Below are 15,773 nucleotides of genomic sequence, written 5' to 3'. Positions count from 1 at the left end.
TCAGTGTCTGACGTGTTATGTCCCAGTAATGTGAATGTTCCCCATTGTACTACTGTATTGGTCTGACCTATATCCATGTGTAATATTAGCTGTGGGAATGTAATGTGTAATAACAAGTATATGGTGGGTTGGTGCAGTACTGTGGGCTATGAGGATCTGTGCCGCTACACTGAGCCCCAGAGGTGACTGATGCACTTGGTTCCTCCCGGGGTTACATAGGGTTAGCTACTTGTGCCCCTTTCAGACCGCACAAAAAAAACGTTATTTTGCCGATTTTAACCATTTTAAAACGGTAATATGTGCGGTCTGAAAGGTGCAGAGTGATTTTACCGTTTACCCAAAAAAAGATTTTTGGAAACATAAAAAAAAAAGGGTCCTACCCATTTCAGATCCGTTTTCTTTTGCTGTCTGAACGGGTCTGAAATGGTATTTAGGACCCTGCCAATAGTGGTCCGCTCTGTGCATATCTAATGAGCGGACCCAGTGCAGTGAATATTTAATGAGCGGGTGGGGGATTCGCCCATGGGAACACCCAGAGTTTCATGGGCAGTCCCATGAAAACGCTGGGCATTCCCATGGTAATAAGCTGGTTACGCCGGTGCGAAAGGCTGGCAGCTGACATCAGCCGCACGCCCGCTTCCCGCACAGGGCGCCCGCAGAATTGAGACAACACCACAGAGGTTCTCAGATCAGCGAGCGCTGTAGAAATCATCCGATGGTCGCCGTCCATCAAATGATTTCTCCCCTGCAGCTAAGGCTGCGAATGGATGTTTATGCAAAACATGCAGGGGACCATGGCGTGTGTGTTTGTGTAGGGGGACGGGGGGCCCGACCGCGCGGGCGGCATCTGGTGGACTCGTAAGGCTGGGAACTTCTCAGCCTTGTGAGTCCACCAGAATAACCTCCTATGAGTGCATAGGACATATGCATGGAGCACTCACATACCAGTCTCACAGGCTCCCCAGCTGGAGGCTTACAAACAAATATGTACAACTGAAGAAAAGTGGAATAATTAGAGATGTGCACCGGCCACTTTTCGGGTTTTGGGTTCTGATTACCTTGAGGTTTTGGGTTCTAATGGGTTTTGCCAAAACACCTCCTAAGTGTTTTGTGTTTGGATTTCTTGGGTTTTGGGTTCTGATTTTTTTGTTAAAAAAGCATAAAAACTGCTAAAATCGCAGAATTTTTATTTATTTTTGCTCATATGCTATATTAACCTCAATAACATTCATTTCCACTCATTTACAGTCTATTCTGAACAGCTCACACCTTACAATATTGTTTTTAGGGCAAAAGGTAGCACTGAGGTCAGGGCCGAAACTAGGGTTTCCGGCGCCCGGGGCAAGGCAGTCATTTGGTGCCCCCCCCCCCCCAGTGCCGCTGGTGCGCGTGGCCTATAATCGCTGCTCTCCCGCGAGGCCACGCCCCCATTTTGCCGCTATGGGGGCATGACCCAGAGGCTCTGTGAGCCTCTAGCCATGCCCCCAGCCCCCTGGCTGCGGGAATAGACGCTGTGCGCATGCGCACAGCGTTTATTCTCCGCTGCTTAGTTAGCAGCTGACAGGGGGGACCGGACCAAATGACGCCTTGTCCCTGGCGCCGGAGACCCCCCCCTCCCCGCACAGTCCTCTCACCGCATCTTACTTTGACTTCGTCCGTCTCCTACTAGCGCTGCGGCGGGAAGCGCTGATGACTTCAAAAAGACTTGCCGGACGCTGATTGGCTGAATTCAGCCAATCAGCGTCCGGCAAGTCTTTTCGAAGTCATCAGCGCTTCCTGCAGCCGCGCTAGTAGGAGATGGACGGAGTCAAACATGCCGCTACAGCGTCCACACACCGGACCTCACAGCGCCCCTCACCTCCAGCGCCCGGTGCGCGTGACCCCCCAGCCCCCCCCTAGTTACGGCCCTGCTGAGGTAGCTGGATAACTATGATAAGCCACACAAGTGTGCGGCACAAACACTAGACTGATATGGCACACTTAGCATACCCTCTAGGCTGATACTGCACACCTAGAATTACCCCTGGACTGATATGGCACAGGTAGCATCACCCCTGGACTGATACGGCACATTTAGCATCACCCCTGGACTGATATGGCACACTTAGCATCCCCCCTAGTCTGATACGGCACACCTAGCATCACCCCTGGACTGATATGGCACAGGTAGCATCACTCCTGGACTGATACGGCACATTTAGCATCACCCCTGGACTGATATGGCACACTTAGCATCCCCCCTAGTCTGATACGGCACACCTAGCATCACCCCTAGTCTGATACGGCACACCTAGCATCACCCCTGGACTGATATGGCACACTTGGCAGCACCCCATGAATTATACGGCAGACTTGGCTTACCCCAGGAATTATACGGCACAGATGGTGGCACCCCTGACCTGATACAGCACACATGGAATTATACGGCACAGATGGCGGCACCCCTGGACTGTTACGGCACACATGGCAGCAGGCATGGAATTATACGACAGACAAATTCCTGCAGTAAAAATAAAAATGTGTATTCTTTTAATTATAAAAAAGAGCAGCACACCTTACTTAGCAACACCCCATGAATTATACAGAATTCTTGGCTCACCCCTGGACTACAGCGCATTTAACAGCCCTTGCAGTAAAAAAAAAAAAAACACCTTAATTTTATTTTCATAAAAAAAAAGGGCAGCTCCCCTGGGGCCTTATTCTGATCGGTGCGGATTTTACCGCATGCGGACGTCCCGCCGATGTTGATCGTCTGCGCATGTGCAGAGGTCACTCTGCGCATGTGCAGGCGATTTTGCCGCACGAATTCTTTATACGCCGCACAGGGGGCGTAGAGGGGCGTGAGGGGCTACTTAGCCTCATTACCCTATGCATACACCCCGCGTTTCATGGGCGTTCCCATGCAAACGCGGGGCGTATGCATGGTAATGAGGCCGTGACGCGTGTGTAGGGGGCGGGCATCTGACATCGCCGGATGTCAGCTGCCCGCCCCCATACAAGATTTCACACGGACAAGTGTCCGTGTGGTCTTGTGTGGCGGGACCTGGTGGAGCGTGTGGCCCTGCATTCGATGTTCGGCGACCATCGAATGCAGGGGCTGCTCCCAAGACGGAGGAGGCGTATCCCCATCCAATTTCATGCGGATCGCCACATATCCGCGTACGGACGGAGGTGGCGATCCGTATGGAAGGCGGGGATTCGCCTGCACGGACATGACCGCATATTTCTGATCGGGCCGCACCGATCAGAATAAGGCCCCTGGTCTGATATGGGACACATGGGGCACCCCTGGAATTATACGGCACACATGCGGGCACCCCAGGACTGATACAGGACACATGGGGGAACCCCTGGACAAATACAGCACACATGTGGGCACCCCTGGATGGATACAGCACACATGTGGGCACCCCTGGACTGATAGTACTGGTAGCCAGTGGAAACAGCAGATTGGAATTATATACTGCAATAAATACTGGTAGCCAGTGGCAACAGACTGGAATTATATACTGCGATAAATACTGGTAGCCAGACTGGATTTTTATATACTGTGATAAATAATACTGGTAGCCAGCGGCAACAGCAGACTGGAATTATATACTGCGATAAATACTGGTAGCCAGTGGCAACAGCAGACTAGAATTATATACTGCAATAAATAAAATACTGGTAGCCACTGCCAGTGGCAACAGCAAACTGGAATTATATACTGTGATAGGTACTGATAGCCAGGGGCAACAGCACACTGGAATTATATACTGCAATAGGTACTGGTAGGCACTAGCCAATGGCAACAGCAGAGAGCAGACTGCAGCAGACACTAGGCAGTGCAGGGCAGGCAGTGGCACTAGCAGCACCAGTGGACTATCACACTGTGACTGACTATACAGGAGCAGACTCAGCATTGGCAGGCCCCAGCACAAAGGAGAGACAGAACACAGCACCAGTCATCCTTGCAATGGTGATGTCTTGATCACTGAGCAGAGACACAGTACACAGCAGCACAGGCCCCAGCAGAGACCACACACAGCAGCAGCACACCCTTCCCTTCTCCGAGATTGGAGTGAAGATGGCGGCGCGAGGTTGCGGAATTTAAGGGTTCCGTGATCTTGCGAAAATCCGACGCCAGGCGATGACGTTTTGCCCGTGCGCCCGGATTCGAGTAAGGCGGGAAGCGCCGAGCGCTGCTCGTATCCGGGCCCGGATTGATGACGTCCGTGCTGGCTCGGATCTGAGGAATCCGAGCCCGCACATCTCTAGTTTTAGGTGCCCACAGGAGTGGGTGCTTGGCTGAAAGGCTGCTGCTGCTGCCGACTTTTTTATTCTAGTTTTTTTCACTAGATAGTTAGGATTTTATTATTTTATTAACATAGGGACAAATTAAGAAAGTTGGACGTAGTTCACGCCTTGCGAATTTACGCGGAGAGGGTAAAGGATTTCCGCAAAACAGCTCTTTTGTTGGTTCGGTACTTGTTTCCTAGAACGGCCACACTGATGTTGATCGGGTCGATCGCATCGCATGTGACCAAATCGCATGTGATGCGACCGACGCGATGGTCCCAATTTTTACATTGATTGAAATGTGAATAGGGTCCCTGGGACCCTATTTTTCATTGTATTCAATGTAAAAAGTCTCCCAAGACCCCAATTTTAACCCCCTCAACGGCACCCCACGATTGACACCAACCCGAAGCGTGGCGAGCGGCGGCGGTACGCGTCCTCCGACCTTTTCATACCCCTACTATCCACGTCGGCGTGGAGCTGAGAATATAAAGTGTGGCAAGCCACCGAGGCCGAAGCGTGGTGAGCGGACGCGTATAACTTCACAGGTATACGCGTCCCCTCGCGGGGCTCGCCTCGCTTCGGGCTCGATGCGCTCGCCACACTTTATATTCTCAACTCCACGCCAACGTGGATAGTAGGGGTATGTCAAGGTCGGAGGACATGTACCGCCGCCCCTCGCGGGCTCGCTACACTCGCCACGCTTCAGGTTGGCGTCAATCGTGGGGTGACGTTCACAATGGGGGGGGGGGCATATACAATGAGAAATGGGCCATATTGGCCCATTTCCCATTTTTTCCCCGATTACAATGTTAAAAATATTTTAACATTGAACCCTAGGGCAAAATTGGGTGCATCGCGTCGCGTGCCATGTTAATGCACGCGACCGACGCAATGGACCCGATTTTGCCTTTGCCGGCAAAATGGACCTGATTTCAAAGGAAATCGGGTCCATCGGGGGTAATCGTGTAACTTAAGTTAAGGTACACGATTACCCCCGATTGTGGCCGTTCTAGGAAACAAGTACCGTTGGTTCTTTATGATGTGCATAAGAGAGGTTGGCCTGCTTCTAAGCAGACCATTGCCAGGTGGGTTAGACCAGTGATTGCCTTTGCTTATACCAAGGTGGGTAGACCTGTTCCTTCTCGGATTAATGCACATACTACCAGGTCAGTAGCTTCCTCTTGGGCTGTGCATCATGGAGCTACAGCGGAGCAGTTGTGCAGGGCTGCCACTTGGTCCTCTGTTCACACCTTTACCAAATTTCACAGGTTCCATGAGTTCGCGTCGGAGAACACTTCATTTGGATGGGCAATGATGAGAACTGGCAGTCTGAGCGTACCCTCCCATAATACCGGCTCGTGAACGTCCCAAGGTTAGCTGTGTCACCGGACTGGACGAAAGAGAAAAGGGGATTTTTGTAAGAATAACCGTTCAAACCCCTTTCTCTGAGTCCAGTCCGGTGACACAGCGATCCCTCCCCTACGCTCAGTAAGTCATGCCGTGCATGTGGGTCATGTTATGGTAAAATAATTGTGCATATAAGATGTCTGGCATTGTACTGAGTTGTGTAACCTAGTGTGCTTTTAAGGATTGAACTGGAGCATGCTGGGGATGCAGAAGGGGAGGAGCCTGCAGCCAGAGGAAAAGCTTCAGCTATAGGTGCCTTGGCTCCTGCGGACCCTCCTACATCCCAAGGTTAGCTGTGTCACTGGACTGGACTCAGAGAAAGGGGTTCCAACGGTAAGTTCTTACAAAAATCTCCTTTTGAGTTGTGCGATGGGATGTACGCTGGAACAATTAGTGGATACAGCGGGATGTTTGAACATCAGCCACCCCTTATTGGCCCCCTCTCCGCCAGACATTGCATCGATACTAAATACATATGCTCTAACATATGCGATAAGTAAAGCAAAGGACAGCTCTAGCGATAAGAGCTGTCCTTTGTGATGTGGTGCAGTCCCTGGACATCCGGATCTGGGGTCCCTCCACGCATGCATAGAGTGATGGTGCCAGCCATGGGGCATGCTGGGAGGGATCCTTGACTGATCCCTCACACAGCGATGCAGAGACAAGCCCATAGGATTCTATAGGGAATCGCTACCAAAAGCTGCCGGTTTCCCTCCACATCGCTGAACCGGTGTGTGGGCAATAGAGCATGTGAAAATGCGGTAAACAGATAACAGGGTTTTTACTGCTTTTTTGCTTTAGAGCATCTCCCCGTAGTATGCATCCCGGGGCTCAGCATTTGGCAGACAGAAGACCAGTGTCGGAGGGGGGTGGGAGAGGGTAGGATTAGGTATACTTTCTAGAGAAACCATGTTGTGATTCATGCTCTTGGGATGCCACTGTCTGTGGTCTGACCAGCCTCAGGAATGCCCATTCAATTCAAAATAGTGCATATCTCACCATGGGCCTTATTTTGGTTCATTCTTTCTGACAAAATTCTTCTTAGATGGGCAAAACCATGTGCACTGCAGGTGGGGCAGATGTAACATGTGCAGAGAGAATTAGATTTGGGTGGGGTTTTACTTCAAAGTAAGATCTATATTGCAGTGTAAAAATAAAGCAGTCAGTATTTTCCCTGCACAGAAACAAAATTACTCACCCAAATCTAATTCTCTCTGCACGTTACATCTGCCCCCCCCTGCAGTGCACATGGTTTTGTCCATCTAAGAAGGATTTTGTCAGAAAGAATGAACCAAAATAAGGCCCCATGTGAGCCCCCAATGGTACATACAAACTGTTCGATTCCATTTTTGATTACATTTCTATTAGATATGGACTATTTGACCTGCTCTAACGTTTTTGATTTCCGCTATTTACTATTCGATTCTTCATTCAACGTGCATTCGATTTGCTGCTAGATCAACACTGGCAGGAGATGGACATCGAATCGAATGCTGCAGAGAACACATTCGATTTGCACTCTCTACTATTAGATTTCCACTATATAGTCTTGGCTGCCAAGACTATTTTTCTATTCGATTTACACTACACGGGAGCACGCATTGAGATTAAATCTGAACCTTTCGATGCTGCTTCGATTTTCTATTCAATTTTGCTTCTATAAGCAAAATCGAATAGAAATCTAGTGCATATCTCACCGTGTGCATGCTCTATAATACAGTACTAAAGGGGAGGGGTATCTTAATAGAGGACCTTTTTTGCACTAAGGAACGCACAAATACACAGTGCAAGTGTGATGATAAATAATTGTGGGCATGGCTCTTAAATAACTACCATAAGAAAGTGTTATGATCAAGCCATAGAACACACTAGTACAGCAGGGTATGAGTAAAAAATGAAAGCGGATAGAACCCCAGACTGGACAGGCTCAATTCATCAATTTCTGTCATTCTGGAGCGTGTAGTGTCTAGTTTGGGGGGTGCCTGTCCAGGGGGGCTGCCTGTGACACCTGTCACCAGTGAGAGGAGGAGGGAGAGACTAAAGCCTCCCTGTATGGTCCGGGCATGTTGCAAAAACCGAAATGGTCCAAACCACACGGCGAGGCTGTAATCTCCCCTTCCCCATGTCCCTGGTGAAAGCTATCACAGGCATCCACCGGAATGTACATTACAAGCTCCGGAATGCAGTTTTATGTCCGGTCCAACGTACCGGGGTCTTGCTTGGTTCCGGTTTTTACTTATGTGGGGGACATGACCAATTGTATGTAAATTGGGCATGTTTTGGGCCATTTCTGATCCAATCCAATGCGCAGCCCCGCGGGTCATTTTTTAGATCCTACCTGCAGCAGGTAGGATCTGTAAACGACCATTCTAGTGGGTACAGGTCTCGATCGGATCGGGCCCAGATTTGATGCAGGTAGTGAGCTCCACAGATCGTGGATAGGTTGCACAATCATCTTATGACCCACTCACGATCTGTATTGTTGCAGTGTGTACCCAGCATTAGTCCCAGTACAACATGACTTTTTTATGTGCTGCTGAACTTCTTTACTGTGAATTAATATTGTGAGTACTTTGGCTGAATGAATGATAGTTAAGCAAACAAACCAAAACAACTTACCAGCTACTTCAACTATAGTCATACATATTATTAGCAATAACTTTTTTTTTTTTATTGAAATACAGGTACTTGTTTCCTAGCACGGCGCCCATCGCATTAGATTGTATGCCTTAATTAAGGCATACAATCTTATGCGATCACATACAATTGAAAAGATTTTTAATTGTATGTACAATATCGCATCTTATGGATCTCATCTTATGGATCTTATGCATCCATAAGATGCATAAGATCCATGAGATCCATAAGATGCCATAAGATAAAAGATCCATCAACACCAACCCGAAGTGTGGCGAGCGGCGGCGGCACGCATCCTCCGACCTTTTCATACTCCCACTATGCACGTCGGCGTGGAGATGATTTTATAGTGTGGCGAGCCACTGAGCCCGAAGCGCGGCGAGCGCAAGCCCCGCGAGGGGACGCGGACTACTTCACATGTATTCCACGTCCCCTCGCGGGGCTCGCCATGCTTTGGGCTCGGTGGCTCGCTGCGCTCGCCACACTATATATAATCAGCTCCACGCCGACGTGGATAGTGGGGGTATGAAAAGGTTGGACAATGCGTACCGCCGACCCTTGCGGGCTCGCTGCGCTCGCCACACTTCGGGTTGGCGTTAATAGTGGGGTGGCATTAACAATGGGGGGGGGCATTTCACCCATGAGGGGGGGTTAGCAATTAAAATTGAGGTTTTGGGGTCTTTTTACATTGGAATCAATGTAAAATTGGGTCTCAGGGACCATTTCACATTGATTCCAATGTAAAAATCTTGTCGATCGCATCACATGCATCTTATGCCGCACAAACACATAAGATGCATGCAATGCTTGCGATATCGGCCCGACACATACAATCTAGATCGTGGGCGCCGTGCTAGGAAGTACCGAAATACACAATAGTTAGGCTAGCAAATACTCTATTTTAACACTAGGGCAACAGTATAGCCTCACTATGTATATTATTGGAGCACACACCATACCTCCCAACTGTCACGGTTTCCGCGGGAACGTCCCGATATTCGGGGACGTTCCCGCGTCCCGCCCGGGTCCGCCATTGTCCCGCGGTGGGGGGGACAGTTGGGAGCCCCCCCAGCTTGCCGAGAATAGACGCTGTGCGCATGCGCACAGCGTCTATTCAGCGCCGACGAGCGGCGAAAACGGGGGCGTGGCCGGAGTCCGCGTCACCCCGTGAGGCCACGCCCCTTTTCTTGAGGCCACGCCCCCTTTTCGGGAGCGCGCGGCGCGAACGTCCCGACCTCCCAACTTCAAAAGTTGGTAGGTATGCACACACTACTAATGGGATATATGGGGTGAGATTTAATAGGATGAGAGATTCAGAAAGTGAGAGATTTGGTTAGAAATCTCCAGGTTTTTTTAAAGCGGCAATCATTTATACTTCCAAATCAAACTGGTTTAGCATTGTAAATGATTGCTGCTTTAAAAAAACCTGGAGATTCCTTACCAAAACTCTCACTTTCTGAATCTCTCATCCTATTAAATCTCACCCATGAAGTCTGTATGTTCTTCTACGATGGGATCTCGCCACACCAGTTTATCGTCTCCCAACATTAGTCACTGTGGAACACTGCACCTTTAAGAGCCCTTTGTCTCCAGCAACCTTATTTACCCTTTTGCGGCTCAACCACACTTTCCACAGATTCCTGCATTCACGAACAGAAATACACTTTACGTCCGGATTTTCTTCACAGTAGTTACGCACTTTGCGTAGAGTTTTAATAATACCCCGGCCTGCTGCGTTTGCTGAGCGTGGGGGAATAGGGAGGTAACGCTTTGTGAGTGTGGCTGCCGTCTGCACCAATCAGAGCGAGCGGAGGCAGAGGCGCCGGCGGGCGGGAGCCAGTGGGAGAATGGCATATACAGCCGGGGGCGGGGCTGTGCGCAGTGGCGGCGGGTGACAGGCCGCGCGTGCGGCGAATGGCGGAATAAAGAGCGCGGGCGGCGGAGACATGAGGCGGAGACACCGAGGAAGAGGAGGGGCGGACACCGGCGAAGCAGGTACCGGTTCACAGGGGGCGGGGTGATATGTGATGGAGGGGGGGCTGATGGGAGGAGCAGTTTCAGAAACCGGAGGAGGTGGAACCGGGGGAGGCACATACCCAGCTCCTGTATGTACACAGACACATGTAAATAATACAATGGCGCGTGTGTGCTGCGTGGATGGCGCCTCGTCATTGATGAGTGAGACATACGGGGTGTGTGTATGTGTGTGTGTACTGGGAGGTGGGGGAGTTCCTAAGTGTGCAGGATTGTTGTGGCCCTGACTTCTTCCACATCCAGGCCAGCTGCCCCCTCTGTGTACAGCCCGCACTGTAACTGGGCAGCAGCGGTGCCCCTGCCTGGTGGTCTGTCAGCTGCGGCTGAGGGGCATGACCGTTACTGCATCTGCCAGCCCTCACACCGCAGCTGAACAGGTGTGATCTTTGATGTTGTGGTGGTGTGTGTAGAGAGAGCCATGATCTCTTTGGAATCTGGGACACAAATGATTTACACACTGTAGTTGATCAAAACCAGATGCAGTGTATGCTTGAATTTAGCCAGCCACAGAAAGAGCCCATTGTAAATCACAGGTGCCCCAGAATACATATATAGATCACACTGCTGTAAAGGTGCCCTTATATGACGCAGGCACTTTTCAGCCCAATCCGATAGATCGGGCCGCGAAATCGGGTGAGAAGTGCCTAATCCGCGATGTGCAATCCCGTGCGTATTCGATATGTGGATTGCAAGTGCTGCACGTAAGATATATCGGTACTTCCTCATCTTTGCGGCCACCGCTTACGCTACGGAATTTACGTAGCACCATTGTCCCCTCGTGGGCTCACTTCGCTCGCCACAACTTTACTAAAGGTAATAGATGGTGGCGTGGACACAGAAGGGTGGGGGTACTTCCTCACCCAAAATCCTTACATAGCAGTTAAGTAGCGGCTAACGTAACTGTCGTAGTGGTTGCCGCAAAGATGAGGAAGTACCGATATATCATATCAGGTAGCACTTGCTAGAGGTCGCATAAGCTGTATTGTATGCTTCCTGGCGGCTCACCGGAGGGCAGCTACTGAGATATTGCATACAATATCTTGGATAAGTGTATGGTTAGTTTTACACCTACAGAGTTGTTTATGAAGCTAGTGAGCAGATGGACTAGTAGTAGAAGGCATTAATATTTTACACTTAAGGTGGTTGTGCTTTTTTTTTTTTTTTTCTTCTTCTTTCTTGTGCATATACCTAGAAAGCCTGTTTTATACACCCTGGTGGTCATTGATTTTTTTTTTCCCTAACCTGTGTTTTTACTGAAAGTAGAGGTTTTCATTCATTCCAATATGCCTCTTAACCACACCATGCTACTGTATGTTTGGGTGTATAGCAGTGGTTCCCAAACTTTTTTTTTGAACCACGGCACCCTAGATAGCCAACCCTAGCCCTCGAGAGCTACCAACAGTTCACAATTTCCAGACAACCTAGCTGCTGCACTCATTAATCACTGACACATTTTAAAAGATACACAGATGGAGCTAATTAGCTCACTTGTGATTCTGTGAGGAGACCTGCAAAACATGCACTGTTGGTAGCTCTCGAGGACTAGGGTTGGCTACCCCAGCCCTAGAGCATCAAAATATTTTCAAGGCACCCCTAGGCCAAATGCTTCTTAACGAGAAATTCAGAAAATGTATATGTCACAGTTATCTGGTGAGGGACAGGATTTGCTCCTGTTTGTCCCCATATATTATGATTGGCAGCCACGAGCACTGATTTTGCCTGGTACATTAACCCTACATAATATGAATTGATCTTCGTCCACCAACCCAAGGCACCACTGCAAGTGTCCTGAGGCACCCCAGGGTGATTAGGCACACCGTTTGGGAACCACTGGTGTATAGTATTAATAAACAATATGTAAACCATTGTTTGTGGATAACACTCACTTATCAATGCAAAGTAACTGTAAAAGAGATTAATGTACTAAAGTAAATAGCATCAGGGATAGTAAATGTGTAAAAATCCTGATCCCAGCAGGGATCGCAGAAACAGTGTATTTTAAAGATGTTACAAATCGGCAGATTGTGGCTTCCAGACGATCAGAGGATTTCCCCACTGGTGTATGAGCCTCTTAAGCCTGGGAAAGACTAAATACCACCACTTCCTAAAGGTGCGTACATACGTACATATTTTTCTATCTGGTGGGAACAAAAACCTGGAAATGTATGGGAGCATATGACAATCAAATAATTCCACCCAAATGCAGGAAAACAGAAAAAATATATGTTTTGAGAAATTTGTTATATCAGAATGATCTAAACAATTTGTCTCACTGATCACTCTTTTCAAGCATTTGGGAACAATTGTTTGATTTTCATATGCTCCCATACATTTCCAGGGTTTTGTTCCCACCAGATAGATCAGACAGAAAAATCTGTACATGTGTAGGCACCTTAACACTGATTTAAAAAAAAAAAAGTTAGGAGTTGGTTTGTATTTTGTCTCTCCAATAGTAAATAGGGATGTCCATTGGTGGGTTACTAATGCCGTTGATGGTCTGAAACAGAATATGACCACATTATTATGCTGCTTAATGGGTCTAGCAAGCCAGCAAATTTCCTGGTCCGGACTTAAGGTGGCCATACACTAGGCCAGTGGTTCCCAATCTGTGTGCCGTGGCAACTTGGGGTGCTTTGGATTGTGGTCCAGGTCAAATTATTTGTGGTTCATGTAGCAGACAAACCCAAAGCTTGTGGCTGCCGATAATAAAATAATACCCCCTTTCAGACCGCATTCTCAATGCAGGTTATTTCCAGGCCGTTATGTCACCAACCTCAGTTGAGGTGCTCCCGCGAACCTCATCGTACAGTACAAAAATTATGTGCTGCACATACTTTTTGTACTAGCTTTACATGCACAAGGCATGCAATGCGATACAATGTGTACTTTAAAAGTACAAAACGGATGCCCAGAACAGAGCGTGTATGGGCTCCTTAAATGAGATTAAGCTCAATGCTTTTCCTCGGATTGTACTCCGGCTTCCTTAGGAGCAAATATGTTCTCAGAGTCAAAAGTAGCTCAATATATACCAAATACTTTTATAATTAGTGTAGGTAGGTAATTCAGATGTGAAACATTTCAAGGAAATCAAAAGAACCGTCTAGCAAAATACATTTATATTTTATCTATTTTGGCCTTGGCCTGGAGGCAGTCATAAATGTATATAATATACTCAATTTGTGTTATATCTATATTTAACATTTATGTTCATACACACCTGTTTAAACTTCTGTTTGACTGGATTGAGGCAGGATTCGATCACGTGACCTGGAAGTGGTGTCGTGTATATATCCTTTTCCATGGTTTCCCAGCTCCTTCTATTAGGTCGCGATTACAGCCTCATCCATGGCCGCTAGGGCTCCCTGCGGCTCCATCAAGGTGCAGTGTGAATTGGTAGCCTGGGTCGAGTGACCTGGGTCCCATTTAAACTATGGAGGAGGCAGCGCTGTTAGCTCCAAGCACTGCCGCCCCACCCCTGTGTGACATCAGCGACCCTACAATGAGCCGGGTCGGACGGGGAGCTTACAGACCGCAAATTCCGGATCACTCCTGGGATAGACCCATGTCATATATATGTATATGATGTATGTGTGTGTATATGTCTATCGTCTGTTTTTTTTTTTTTTTGTCTCCGAAACACTGCCATCTGTTGGCATCGAGTGTAACTACATCCTTCACTCACATGCACAAACACCGAGGCAATCTCAAGGTAGCAGAATAGCTTTCAAAGCATTTGCTTTCAGCGTGCTTACTAGTTTCTCAGTAAGTATCTTAAGGCCTAGGGGTGTCATGAAAACATTTCTGATACTATAGTCTTGGACCTTGATGACTAACCTTGACACTCCAGCTGTTGTTTAACTACACATCCCAGCATGCTCTGCATCAGATTTAGCAGCTGGAGTGTCAAGGTTAGCCATCAAGACTCTAGGGTGCTGTGATTTTAAACATTTTGGGAACCATTGCACTAAGCTGAGGCATACTAGAATTGCAATGGACCTGGCTGGATTGCATGTGACACATGGTATGTGTTTATTTTGTGTAAGATGTATTCCATGCAATCCCATGCACCGCTACTGGATACGACTCCTTATTGCAGTACTGACAATCTCCAGAACCGCTTTGCATGGGACCACTTATATATTAATTCCGTGGTTTCCAACCCTGGTTCTTAAGTACCCCCTACAGTGCACGTTTTCCAGGTCTCTACACAGAATCACAGGTGAAATAATTAGCTCCATCTGTGGATCTTTTAAAATGGGCCTGAATAATCTGTGCACCTGCTGGGTTACCTGGAAAACATGCACTGTTGGGGGTACTTGAGGACCAGGGTTGGGAACCACTGTATTAATTGATGGCTGTCCTGATTTTTGTGACTTTGTTAATGTTTACTTGTTTTTAAGGTCTTCCATTCATGGCATGTGAACTTCTGTTATCATTTAATTATTTTCACTGTCTCTTATATCCATCTCCTGTATTCTGTCATAATTGTATGCCATTTGAACCGATATTAGATAATAGTGAACAGTTTATCATTTATCTTGCACTTTTTAGATGCTAGTTTCTGATTGGTTCTATGGGCCTTGATATAAACTTGCACTTTAGTGAATATATATGCCCTAGTGTGGAGATGATTAATGCCAACATTTGAGTGTTTAGTAACAAAACTGAGACCCACAAACTGTTAAGTGCTTATTGCTTGCTTCAAACAAAAAAGAGGCAGAAAGGCCAGTGGCTGCAGTTTTGCAAAAATGAACCTGTTACAGTATTGTTAACTCTGATGAAAGGATAATGGTGCGTACACACAGGGGGGCGATTATAGGAAATATGGTCGCTGAGTGACCATATTGCCAGTGATTGGAGTGTGCACCAGCGATAAATAGCCAGGTGCGTGCTCCCGTTTCCAGCCCCTGAATGGTCGGTGGAGCATGCTCCTCCGACCAGCGACTTCCACTGCCTCTTCTCCCGGCAGTGTGACGTTTTCATCTGCGACCATCTCTGGTCGCAGATGAAACGAGACACTGAGCAATATATTGCCAGGGATCATATTGCCCCGTGTGTATGCACCTTAAGAGTTGGCTCAGTATGGTCCACAATTATAATACAGTAGTTGAGGGAAACCCTAATTTGTTATTTGGTGTCTGCTTTGAAACTTTGCAGAAGAATTCGTTTCAGAGAGAAAAGAGTCCAAGATGTTACATGCTTTTAAAGAAAAAAATTCTACACTGAAGGTTTGCACTCACATGGGTAACATGATACACTGTAGGGAAACCCTCCTAACATATTAACACATTAAAGAGCAGCACATGAATCGGAATACGGTCACTAGGTCTACAAGCATTAGGTTGACATGACTGAAGGTCGACAGGGTTATTAGGTCGACATGGGTAAGGTCAACAGTAGTCAGGGGGATA

Source organism: Crinia signifera, chromosome 2 (assembly GCF_055691185.1).
Source record: "Crinia signifera chromosome 2, ASM5569118v1, whole genome shotgun sequence".
Classification (NCBI taxonomy): domain Eukaryota; kingdom Metazoa; phylum Chordata; class Amphibia; order Anura; family Myobatrachidae; genus Crinia; species Crinia signifera.
Note: the sequence above shows the minus strand (reverse complement) of the source record.